The sequence below is a fragment of the Medicago sativa genome, chromosome 6, assembly GCF_051527215.1.
Source record: "Medicago sativa cultivar Bolivia chromosome 6, Bolivia_mono, whole genome shotgun sequence".
Taxonomy (NCBI): domain Eukaryota; kingdom Viridiplantae; phylum Streptophyta; class Magnoliopsida; order Fabales; family Fabaceae; genus Medicago; species Medicago sativa.
Genome location: NC_140754.1, coordinates 61092074 through 61103948, shown reverse-complemented (window position 1 = coordinate 61103948; position 11875 = coordinate 61092074). Strand labels below are relative to the sequence as shown.

General features: G+C 34.3%; 3 long non-coding RNA genes across 3 annotated transcripts; 1 reads left to right on the top strand and 2 right to left on the bottom strand.

Annotated features, from left to right (window-relative positions):
• Nucleotides 1-1899: 1899 nt before the first annotated feature.
• LOC146916072 (uncharacterized) lies at nucleotides 1900-3068 on the bottom strand. The gene is made up of 5 exons (XR_015013696.1): nucleotides 2990-3068; nucleotides 2797-2901; nucleotides 2269-2610; nucleotides 2122-2169; nucleotides 1900-1982 (listed from the first exon to the last, which is right to left on the bottom strand). It is a non-coding gene; the product is annotated as an uncharacterized LOC146916072 (long non-coding RNA).
• A 534-nt stretch (nucleotides 3069-3602) lies between these two features.
• Nucleotides 3603-5091, bottom strand: LOC146916071 (uncharacterized). The gene is made up of 2 exons (XR_015013695.1): nucleotides 4882-5091; nucleotides 3603-3937 (listed from the first exon to the last, which is right to left on the bottom strand). It is a non-coding gene; the product is annotated as an uncharacterized LOC146916071 (long non-coding RNA).
• A 3219-nt stretch (nucleotides 5092-8310) lies between these two features.
• Nucleotides 8311-9495, top strand: LOC146916070 (uncharacterized). Its single transcript, XR_015013694.1, has 3 exons — nucleotides 8311-8409; nucleotides 8633-8707; nucleotides 9439-9495. It is a non-coding gene; the product is annotated as an uncharacterized LOC146916070 (long non-coding RNA).
• The last annotated feature ends 2380 nt before the right edge of the window (nucleotides 9496-11875 follow it).

Here is an 11875-nt window from a genome sequence, read left to right as displayed (position 1 = left end):
GGCAGATACACGTGACTTCAAAAGAAGAAGAAAAAAAATTAAAAATCACCTACGGAGCTCTTTTCTTGTTGTTCTTCATAGGACTGACTCTCTAAGTCGTTTTCTGTCCGAGGGTTCCTCCTTATTCGTTTCCAATATCTAAAAAAACATGAATTATTAAACTCATTCAAAACAAGCTAACATAATAGTATGCATACATTGTATAGATAGAGTATTACAATAGATGTTAAATTAAGAATGAAGATAAACTAGAGAACAGTCTAATAGTATGGGATTAAATCAATATTTCCTATTTGCTGCTTTTACATTATCGTATAAATATATATTTCTACGAAAAACCAAATATTCGATTACTATTTCCACGAAAATTAATCAAATGCATCATCAGTATAGTTGGATATTATGCCAAATACAAAATAAACTTTTGAGCTTTTTGGTAAATTTCATTAAATCTGTAACTAATATGTTAATGAATTGAAATGTAGTTGATGGAACAAGGAAACTGAATGGTAATAGAGAGGATGAGGTGAAAAATATAGCATCATGCCATGCCATACCATACCATATACAAACAGAGATCACTACAAGAAAATATGTGATCTGCTACGCCCATTTTCGTAGCTAATTCGCAGCTAATCCCTAGCAAACGAGTTTAGCTAGGGATATGCTAGGGAATACCTATCGATTCGGCCGTAGCATGGATTGAGAGACAAATTTGCTAGGGAATTAGTTTTTAGTAAATCCATAGCTAGAAAAACTAAAATCCTAGCAAAAACTCAGTTAATCCGCAGCAAAAAAGCATTTCAAATGAATTTTCCGCAGCAAAATAACCATGACTTATCATAGCCATTTCGCAACAAATCTACAGCAACATAACTCTGACTTGTCGTAGCAATTCCATAGCAAATCTACAGCAGAAAATTAACAAAAACTTTCTTTAATGGATCCTAGCAATTAGGACCTTTTAAAAAAAAACATTTAAATCACAACCGATCAATTCATAAGAAACTTTAGTTAAACAAAGAGACTTACATCCATCAAGACCCTCATTTGCTCTTGAGGCTTCTGCCTAGACTTCTTCACAAGGGAGGATCTTTGGAGTATGGGCAAGGCTTTGGTATAACTTTGAAGGGATACCAATAAGCAAAATCAATCTGCACATCATGAGAATTTCAGAGAGAAAACTGAAAGTGACATCTTAATCAGACGAGAATAGTGACAAATTAATCAGATGGGAATACAGACATTTCAACTTGTTTGAAGTGACATCTTCAAGAACAACTTCTGAGCAAGTGAGCCAATAGTAAACAGAGTCTTCTCCCCATCATGCGCAAGGTCCATTCGATTGCTCTACATCAAATTGAATAGGACAATTTGTTTTAGGAGTTGTTACTGACAACAAAGATGATTTGCTCTACATCAAATAGAATAGGACAATTTGTTTTAGGAGTTGTTACTGACAACAAAGATGATTTGGAGCACTAAAAATAGACACGAGTGCCTCCTTCAGATCTTCGGATATCCAGTCTCGGAGTACACCTTCTAAGATGTTTCGTAGTGTCTTGCCTCTATCACAAAACATATCGATCAGCCACGGTAATGATTTGGAATGCAATGTGTTTAATATGCTGATGTAGACGAACAATTAACAGTTAAACACAGAATATTTGTTGAGAATAACTATTCAGATGTTTAGAGAAACTAAAAAACTAATAGAAATTTAATGAAAATGCAGTGTCTTGAGCTGTGAGCTTGTGACTTACATGTGGTTTCTGACTTCAATACCAGCATCAGGATTCAATAGCATCAAAATAAGCCATCCAGATTTTCACGTATCATTTCAATGCAGACAAACAGTGATGAATTACCAAAGAGTAACAACAAATGGTTTACACACCTTGGTCTCATCTTATCAAACTCATCAATGCAGACAAACCTCCATCTGCCAAGACCATGGCTCCTCCTTCAAGATAAAACTCACGCTGAAAATGCAAAGAATAACAATCAGATATTCTCAATCAAGATACACGAAGAACTAGTTTATGATCATATCTCAATGTTAAGTAGTGATGACAGACATTTAGCATCCAATGCAAACAATGCATCAAGTAAAGGACTTACAGTGCTGCTATCTTGGATTACAGAAGCTGAGGCCAGCAGCTGATGATCCTTTTCCAGAAGTATAAACAGCAATAGGAGCAGCCTTTTCAACAAACTTAAGAAACTATAAAATGTAACTGTCACGTAATGTAGAGAAATGCAAACTACCTCATGAAGCTGACGTGAACGCTGAGACTTTGATGAACGGAAATGCAATCAATTGCAGAGGAAGACCCCATATGACTCTAACGCCCAGGTTGGTTTCTTCGCATTGTAATTGAAAAAGTCAGAAACAAAAAGTATAATAACTTCAAAAATAAAACAAACTAACACACATGTATCACATAATGATGATAAGTAGAGTGATAGGTACCTCAGGAATGAATTCGATATGAGATTTTCTAAGTATGCGGACATCATAATGATTCAAAAGAGATTTTACAAGTTATCTTAATAAAATACTGATTGTTCTTCTAGTTTAGATTTCTGCTTCGTACTTAAAGGAGAATCCTGCCACAGAAAGGACATAATTAGACTTTTTTGCCAAAAAATTTAAATGTCCTGTACTAAAGAATAATTTTAAAGCATTAATAAACTACTCATTTCGTAAGTGCTCTAACTTCTAAGCATAACAGTTGCAAAACACATTACATTAATCAACCACATATTTATATAAAAACTAATCGATAAACATACTTTGTTACAGGTCCCAGCAGACTATTTAAACTTCCAAGAAGAAATCTCATGCTGATAGGCATCCATAGATTTGTGCTAAGATCAAACAACGTGTTGAAAATGACACTGAAATCATGCAAACAACATTGTTGTTACAGAGCAACATATATTATATAGCTTGAAGGCCAAGGAAAGCATGACTTCATGTACATACACTGTGATAGCCCCTACAATTATAACTGATTTTCTACCATAGCGATCAGATATTATACCCCACAGTATAGATGTCAAAGTTCTATCAAGCATGTATGAAGATCCCGCAACATTTTTACAGTCCTATTTGAATTAGTATAAATGAAGTAGAAGACATCAAAAATCCAAGAAAAATCAATTATATCATTATATCAAACACATACACTATTTGAATTACCACTATTTGAATTACCACCTACTGTTAAATTGCAAAATTAAAAACACGAGATTGAGTTGTTTAAACACAAGAGACATATCATTATATCAAACGAACACAAAAATCCAAGAAAAATCAATTACTACCGAATATTTGTAATATACAAAGTAGAGGAAATCAATACCTTAGATTGCGGCGAAGTGTGAAAAATAAGCGAAATAAGCGAAATCAGTAACGAATAATTTGCTTGACATCTTTCTGGTACTTTGTCTTTCTCAAATCTCTTACAATATCATCAAGAACTAATGAACCAAGAGTTTCAATAGCATCATTATAGTTTTGTTCTGTCACACCAAAGCTTCCACGGCAAAAACCATAACCCCACCTACCAAACCAAGAGTAACCCCACCTACCAAACCAAAATTGTCTAAATATTTAAATGCAAAGAAATCATCCATCAGCAGCAAAATGAAGCTATAAACCTTATTTAAATTTAATCAAAATAATACCATCTACCCAACATGAAAAAATGAATTAATATTTATGGTAAATCCTTCCAAGACATACAGACCTATAGGCCTTGATAAATTATACACAACGTGCACAATTGCAGATGATAAAAGTGAATATTATATGACATGTCAAATTAGACATTATTTAAAATCAACAACTTTACCTCTGGGTTCAGGAAAGCCAACTCCCTTATGCGTCCAGCTATTATGTTGTACTCAAATTCAATATCAGTGGTGAATACTGCAGGTCAAGTAGAGACGGAAAAAGCTGTAAGAGATATGAACCAAATGGCAATGAGTAGTAGCAGCAAAAGCTGTAAGAGATATGAACCAAATGGCAATGAGTGAAAGGAAGAGAAGTTGAGAGGAAGTGCCTGCTCCATGATGAGCTCTGTCAGGAAACCCTTCTTAATTTGTTACTATGCAACTACCTTCACTACAACCTATATGACCAAGCAGAGAAGTTTGGCTCCGCTAGTTTATAGTTCTTACATTTTTGTTCAATAACTAAGGGCCGATTTGGATTAGTTTATTTGAGCTTTTCTACTAACATAAGTTTTATGTGACTGCTTGGGAGAGCTTTTGAAAATAGCTTATGACATTTTCTCATAAGCTTTTTTCAGCTTATTTTAGTAAGTTCTCTAAGATAACTTCTGAAAATATCTTATAGCATATACAAAAACAATTTGAGTTTATTTTATCATATGCTGTAGAAATAGCTTATGTAACCTTATACATAAGCCCTTATCATGAAAAGTACTTGTGCTATAAGCTCCAAATAAGTTGTTTATCTAAACAGACCCTAACAAGTTTGAAGCAGCACAACAATAACTCACACATGCTACAAGAGAATTTCAACATTGAATAACACCAATACAAGTTTCTAGGTTGCAGAGAAATGAATCGAACTAAAAACAAAAGTGATAATTTACAGATTTCATTGAATATTTCACTTACAAAAACACACTTTCTCTGATCAACAACCAAAACCAAAATACAGTAATACTAACAGTATCCCAAACCTATACCAAATAAAACGTACACAAAAAATGTTGAATCAAATCAATGCATCAAATTAGAAATGATAATTTGAAAATTAGGGTTCAGGATTGGGGAAATTAGTCCAAATGTGAATCAAAAGTATGACAAATACACTACAAACACAAAATGGTTTCAGATCGATACCAGAAAAGCTATGGAGCGAGAATATGAATCTTCGTGACTGAGGTAGCAAGGTAGCGAGGTCTAGATCTGAAAAACCGATGGTCCACGAGCCGCGACGGTGGTGCGATCAGCCTTATTGGTGGTGAGATGAGCCTCAACGGTGGTGCGGTGAACCACAACGGTGGTGCCGATAACCGTAACGGTGGAACTGTACGGAGAGAGATTACAACGGGGAGAGAGAGAGAGAAAATAATAAATGAAAATGTTTACTTTTTTGTTTTATAAAATATAAAATGTTTTGGGTATTAAAAATGTTTTTTATTCTGAATAAAATTCTGAAAGAATATCTTTTGAATTAATTAAAAATAAAATAAAAAACTAAACAAATGCTGTAAAAAGGAACGAACAACTATTAGTCGTAAAAGCACATTCAATCAACCGCTAATTTACTTGAACACATGACCGTAGCAATAATTTGGTAGTAATACTGATATTTTCTTGTAGTGGATGGCACGTGACATGAAAAAGAAGAAGAAAAAAAAATGCTTACATAGCTTTGTTTTTACATCAGACTTGCTCTCGTTTTGTTCTTCATCGGAGTCTGAGTCTGTGTCGGAGTCTGAGTCAGAGTCCGACACATCCGACATCTGGAAAACCGTGCAAATATTAGTTCGAGTCTACAGGTATTATTGTTGCACTCTTTACAACTTAATGAAATGCGATATTGGAATATTTTCCACAAAGTGTAAAATACTATTATGAAATTAGCATAAAAAAGGTCAAAGGGAAGGAGCCTAAAATAATACTTGAAAGAAAAAAAAACATTTAGCCTAAACATTAATAGAACAAAATAACAAATGAACGTCATTGCGAAGGCTAAAAAGAAAAAACTGACATTTTGATTCCATCTTGCACTGATGACTAAAGTGGACGGCCTAAATGCATTAAAGTTAATCAGCAATTAGCTTCACATAATTTAAACAAAGTAGGAAATTGTAGAATGTTAAAAATATGAAATTTAGGTTCAAACCTTGCTGGAACAACCTCCACGATTGTATTAGACCCATCTGACATTTGCTTGATCTCCATTGACTTTGGAGCTCTTATTATCACCCTTCCTGCAGTAGTGAGTATAACAATCCTCTACTCAAATTGAGCAGCTATTTATTAAGTTAGTATTATTTTGGCCAAAGTCTATCTCTAACTTTGACACATTTTCATGAAAACCAAACAAACTTTAGATAGTGTGATGTGTGGAGCGAAATTAAAAATTTGTCAAGAGATCCATAAACATCTCCGTTAAGCAAAAAACGGAGACATTTTCCACCCTTAAAAAAGTATTATAATTTCTTTTTTAGGAGTGGAAAATGTCTCAGTTTTATACTTTATGAAGATGTTTATGGATCTCTTAACACATTTTTAACTTTGCTCCACACATCACACTATTTAAAATTTGTTTGGTTTTCAAGAAAGGGTGTCAAAGTTAGAGATAAACTTTGGCCAAAATAAAAATAATACTAACTAAATAATTGGCTTCTCAATTTGAGGAGAGGACTATTATACTCACTACTACAAGAAGGGTGATAATAAGAGCTCCAAATTCAATGGAAATCAAGCAATTGTCTGATGGGTCAATAACAATCGTGGATGTGGTTCCAGCAAGGTTTGAACCTAAATTTCCTATTTTTAACATTATACAATTTCCTACTTTGTTTAAATTTTGTGAAGCTGATTGCAGATTAACTTTAATACATTTAGGCCGTCCACCTTAATCATCTGTGCGAGATGGATTCAAAATGTCAGTATTTTCTTTTTAGCCTTCACCATGACGGTTAACGTGGGCATCAAATTAAAATTAGGACGCATTCATGTTTTTAAGTTATAACAAAACTATGAAAAATTTAATTCTTTAAACATAATAACCTTTTAAGGAAGACTCGAGTACTCCAACAATAAAAAAAAAAAAAAGGAAGGCTCGAGTATGAATGGTTTAGCATCAAGATATTGGAAACTGAACTATGGTTCAAGCTAAATAGAGGAAACTAATAACACTCATGTACCTGTACTTTATGAATAGAGAAGGCCATATTTTACAAAAACTATATCTTAAAACCAAAAGAATATAGATTGGCTGGTGCGGAGAAGACGATATTTATTAGAAAGAGGCATATATAACTTTTTAGTTATATCTTTGCTAAAACACACCTTAATAAAAACTAGTGGGTGTATCCTAGCAAACCTCATATATATATATGGTAAAATCTGATGTACCAAGGGTACCTTGGAGTTTGGTAGGGTACCGGGTGTACCAAATAGGAATAACCGAAGTGACTTGTTGTATGACTCAAGTAACTTGCTGTCTAGTTCTTCGTCGGCCTCGCTCTCTTGTTCTTCATCGGTGTCTTGATTCATTTCCAACATCTGGAAAAACATGCAAATATTAAACTCATTCAAAATAAGCTACATCATAATAATAGTAAACATACATTGTTAGAGAAGGATACATGAGTGTGTTGTATCGGAGGTGGGGGCAGTTAGTTAGAGAAACCCTCTACTGGTATTATTGTCGTTTTATCAAAGTAATACTATACTAACAAATTTGAGACATAGAGAAACCCTTGGGCCGGAACTTAGCAAAGAAACAATAATAAAACAATTCAATAGGCATTATACCTTCCTGTGCATTTGTTCAGTAATATCACCCAACCTTTTCTGCAAATGAGCACAATCTACAACAAAAGAAAAAGTTAAACAACAAACAAAACAAGAAGAATTATAAAGAAAGTTTTAGAAACCCAACTATGTGAAACATCATCCTTGTGGTTTCGAAGCCATGATTTAGCAAGCTTACAGATCTTTAACATAACGGACTCATGCCAATTGGCAAGATGAAGTGTTGAAATCGATTCACTAATGGAGTCCAAATCATTGTCACCAAGCAGAAGCATTGGGTCACTAGGAATTTTGTCAAACAAAGCAGGTGTAAACTGAGTCTTATATTTCCGTTTAACATGGTAAAACAAATTCAAAATAAGCTCAATATCATATCTGATTTTCTTCTGATCTAATTGGGTTTGCTTCTCGTTAGCATCGTCGTTGTCTGCTCAATTCGTTTTCCGTTGTCTCTAATTTTCCTTCTAAAAAAAAAAGGTGTTTCTAGTTTTAATATTTTCTGATCCAAGAACTTATATTGTTTTATCAAGTGCTTATAAAAAAGAAATTCTTAATCCCCTAAAAAAAAGAAAGTCGTAATATTAATTAACACAGTTTAGTTTTTATTAATGAGGAAGAAAACGAGAGGATGAGAACTAGTCATTGATTTGTTAAACTGCAAGACCGATTCTAAATGTATAGACGTGTGTGCAGTTAGGCTTAAAGATAGATAGTCATAATACTTAATCAACCCTAAAATACTTTATTTCACTCCATCAAATCGTTAGTTCTTTTTCTTTTCATTCCCTAAACTCTAATTTCACTCTTCTTTCTATAATCAATTTTTGAAATTGCATATTTATGGTCTTCCGATGGGTACACTAGTTATGGTCCCAAGTAAGTTCTCACCTTTCATATTCATATTATTCATCTGATTTACCCCAATTTCTGATCATTATTAATGTATATCCCAATCAAAACACGCCGTTTTAAGCGTTGATCTCGGTTTTTGTAACTGCTCGAATCGAGTGAGTTCATTAATACTCAATTTCAAATGCTTGTAATGTGTGTTCCAAACATGATCCATTGAATAATATTTTGTGATTTTTGCTTATTGTAGTTGAATTGAAGAAACAAAGTTCTTGTCCGGATATGGTCAGTGGTCACTAACACCCATCACCATGTCGCTTTCAAGGTATCATTGCATTTCTTTCGATTTTTTGCATACAACAGGATTGTTGAGAATTGAGACGATTGTTTTTGTGTATCGTAATTGTTATCAGGTCAAAATGAAGTTGCCTAAGAAATATTCAGTTCGGTCAAAAGATATTTGTGAATTCATACATATATGTTTTTTTTGTAAAGTTTTTATATATATACGTATATATATGAGTGTTTATGGTTGAAATTTTATTTGAGTACTCCTCCTCCTTTCCTTCTTCCTGTTATTATTCTTCTTTGTTTGATTTACGTACCTAGTTGGTTGAGGAGCTTTGTTGTAAAAAATGGTATCTTGATCAATAAACATATTACAAGGAATGTAATGGTGATGTTTTCAACAATTGAATAAAATATTGGATGAAGAGATTTTTCATGGCTGTCTATGAAATTAGACTTTGGTGCTTTGCACAAACACTTTTTCGTCTCAGCCCTTTGCGAACCTCCTTGCTCTTCTCTCTTGGAAAAAAAGAATTCAATCAGGTTTGTTCATCCTTATATATAAAATTATGTTTGCGGTCCATCTTTTTCAGAAGAGGAATGATATTTGTACAACCATTTTAGTAAAATTATATTCCCCTTTAATTTCTCACAACCCTCAAAATGTTAAAAATACCTATGTTTTAAATGATTGAAAGTTACGAACCAATTGCATCGGAAGATAACTTCTAACGTGTTAACTAGAATCCTTTTCTTCTTTGATAACAGGGAAAGGTTGTGATGATATTTTAAGCAAAATATGAAATTGGGTGAAAAGATGTTTCATGGTGAGTATTAGTCTATATACCCATTGGGGTATATATTATACCCATTGGGGTATATAAAAGCCTTAGAATATCACTATTGTAAATTAAGTGTAAATTGATTAGCATTGATTAGTGATGAATGTATAGAATCAATATTGATCCTATACATTCATGACTAATGGATGCTAATCAAATTACACTTAATTTACAATAATTATATTATAAGACTTTTATATACCCCAATGGGTATAATATATACCCAAATGGGTATATAGACTATTATATTGTTTAGTATTGGTCAAACTCTAATTGTGTATATACAAACCAAAAGGAATGGAAAGACAAGGCCTGTTATTCTAACATGGTATCAGTAAGCATCAGCTACTGATACAAGAACCCTAATTTCTTTCCCTACCGCTGTCGGCCTCCTCTTCCTCCCAAATACCCACGCCGGCCGCTCTCTCCCCTTTTCTCTTCTAAAAAATAAAAAAATCAGATCACCCACCAACATCTCATCATGTCAGGTGTCTCATCGACGCCTCTTCCCCTACCAAAAACTCGTCCCCTCATTCTCAATCTACAGCTTCGACAACAACAACAACATCACCTCCTACCCTCCCGCCTTCACCATTTTAAACAACACAAATTTCATCAAAATTACCTTGAGTATTGAAAAGGGTCAATATAACACGTGGTCTGAACTGTTCAAAATCCATGCAAGTGTTCATCAAGTAATTGATCATATCATCCCCATCGAAGCTGCACCCTTTCCTGACCTAACAACCACTGATCCTAATCTTTGGAAACGATTAGATGTTGTTGTCCTACAATGGATTTACGACACTATATCGGATGATCTCCTTCACACCATTATTGAACGAGATTCCACTGCAGAACCACAACCTCCGTGACCATTATTTCTACCACCGGGAGGGTTGCTGCCGCGACTGTTCTTGTTGTTGTTGAGATTGTTACCAGCCGATGCAGAAGCATCATCATGAGAGGATAAGAAAATTGAGTTATCAACAGTAGTGGCTGCCTTCTTGGCTTTGGCGGTTTCCTCTAATATAGAGAGTTGGTCAGAGAGAGATTTGAGATGTTGATAGTAGGTGGAGGCATCAGGGAGCAACTTCTCATATGACGGGCAATGGAGGTAACCTCACGTCTTATTTTAATATGAGTAATAACATTATTGTTGGCAATGGTCATCATATTCCTGTTGTAGGTTCTGGTCATGCATCTTTACCTAATTCCCTATCTTTAAACAACGTTTTACATGCACCAAAGCTTATTAAAAACCTTGTTTCAGTCAGAAAGTTTACAATTGATAATGATGTCTCTGTTGAATTTGATCCCTTCAGTTTTTCTGTGAAGGATTTTCAGACAGGAACACTTTTAATGAGATGTAACAGTTTCGGTGACCTTTACCTTATTCCCACAGGCCAACACACAGCCGCAACCACATCACCACCATCAGCCTTTGCCGCTTCATCTACCGAGTTATGGCATTGTCGTCTAGGACATCCATGAGCCCCTGTTTTAAATTCTCTTCATCAAAACAAATTTTTTTTTATGTAATAAGTTTCGTGATGATTTCTTTTGTCGGTCTTGTCCACTTGGGAAACAAATAAAACTTCCTTTTTCCAATTCTCTGTCATTTATTTGTATGCCTTCTGACATCCTTCATAGTGATCTTTGGACCTCTCCGGTGTTAAGTTCTGGGGGGCATCGTTATTATGTGTTGTTTCATGATGACTTCATCGATTTTTTGTGGACTTTTCCAATCAGTAACAAATCACAAGTCTATTCAATTTTTTCACAATTTCGTGCTCACATTCAAACACAATTTGAACTCCAAATAAAATGTTTTCAATGTGACAATGGCAAAGAATATGATAACAATCTTTTTCAAAAATCTTGTGAACAAAATGGAATGTCATTTAGATTTTTTTCTCCTCACACCTCCCCTCAAAATGGAAAAGCTGAAAGAAAAATTCGTACAATAAATAACATCATCCGCACCCTCCTTGCTCATGCTTCTATTCCTCCAATATTTTGGCATCATGCTCTTCAAATGGCCACTTACTTACATGAGATAATTCCAAATAAGAAACTAAATCTTCAATCACCCACAAAAATTCTCTACCAAAATGATCCAGCTTATTCGCACATTCGTGTATTCGGCTGTCTTTGCTATCCCCTCATTCCATCGACCACTAGAAATAAACTCCAACCTCGGTCTACACCATGTGTTTTTCTAGGTTATCCGCCTAATCATCGAGGATATAAGTGTTATGAATTGTCGAGTCGTAAAGTCATTATCTCTAGGCACGTTCTGTTTGAGGAAAATACTTTTTCATTTTCTACAATGAATGCTCCTACAATGCCAAACAACAATT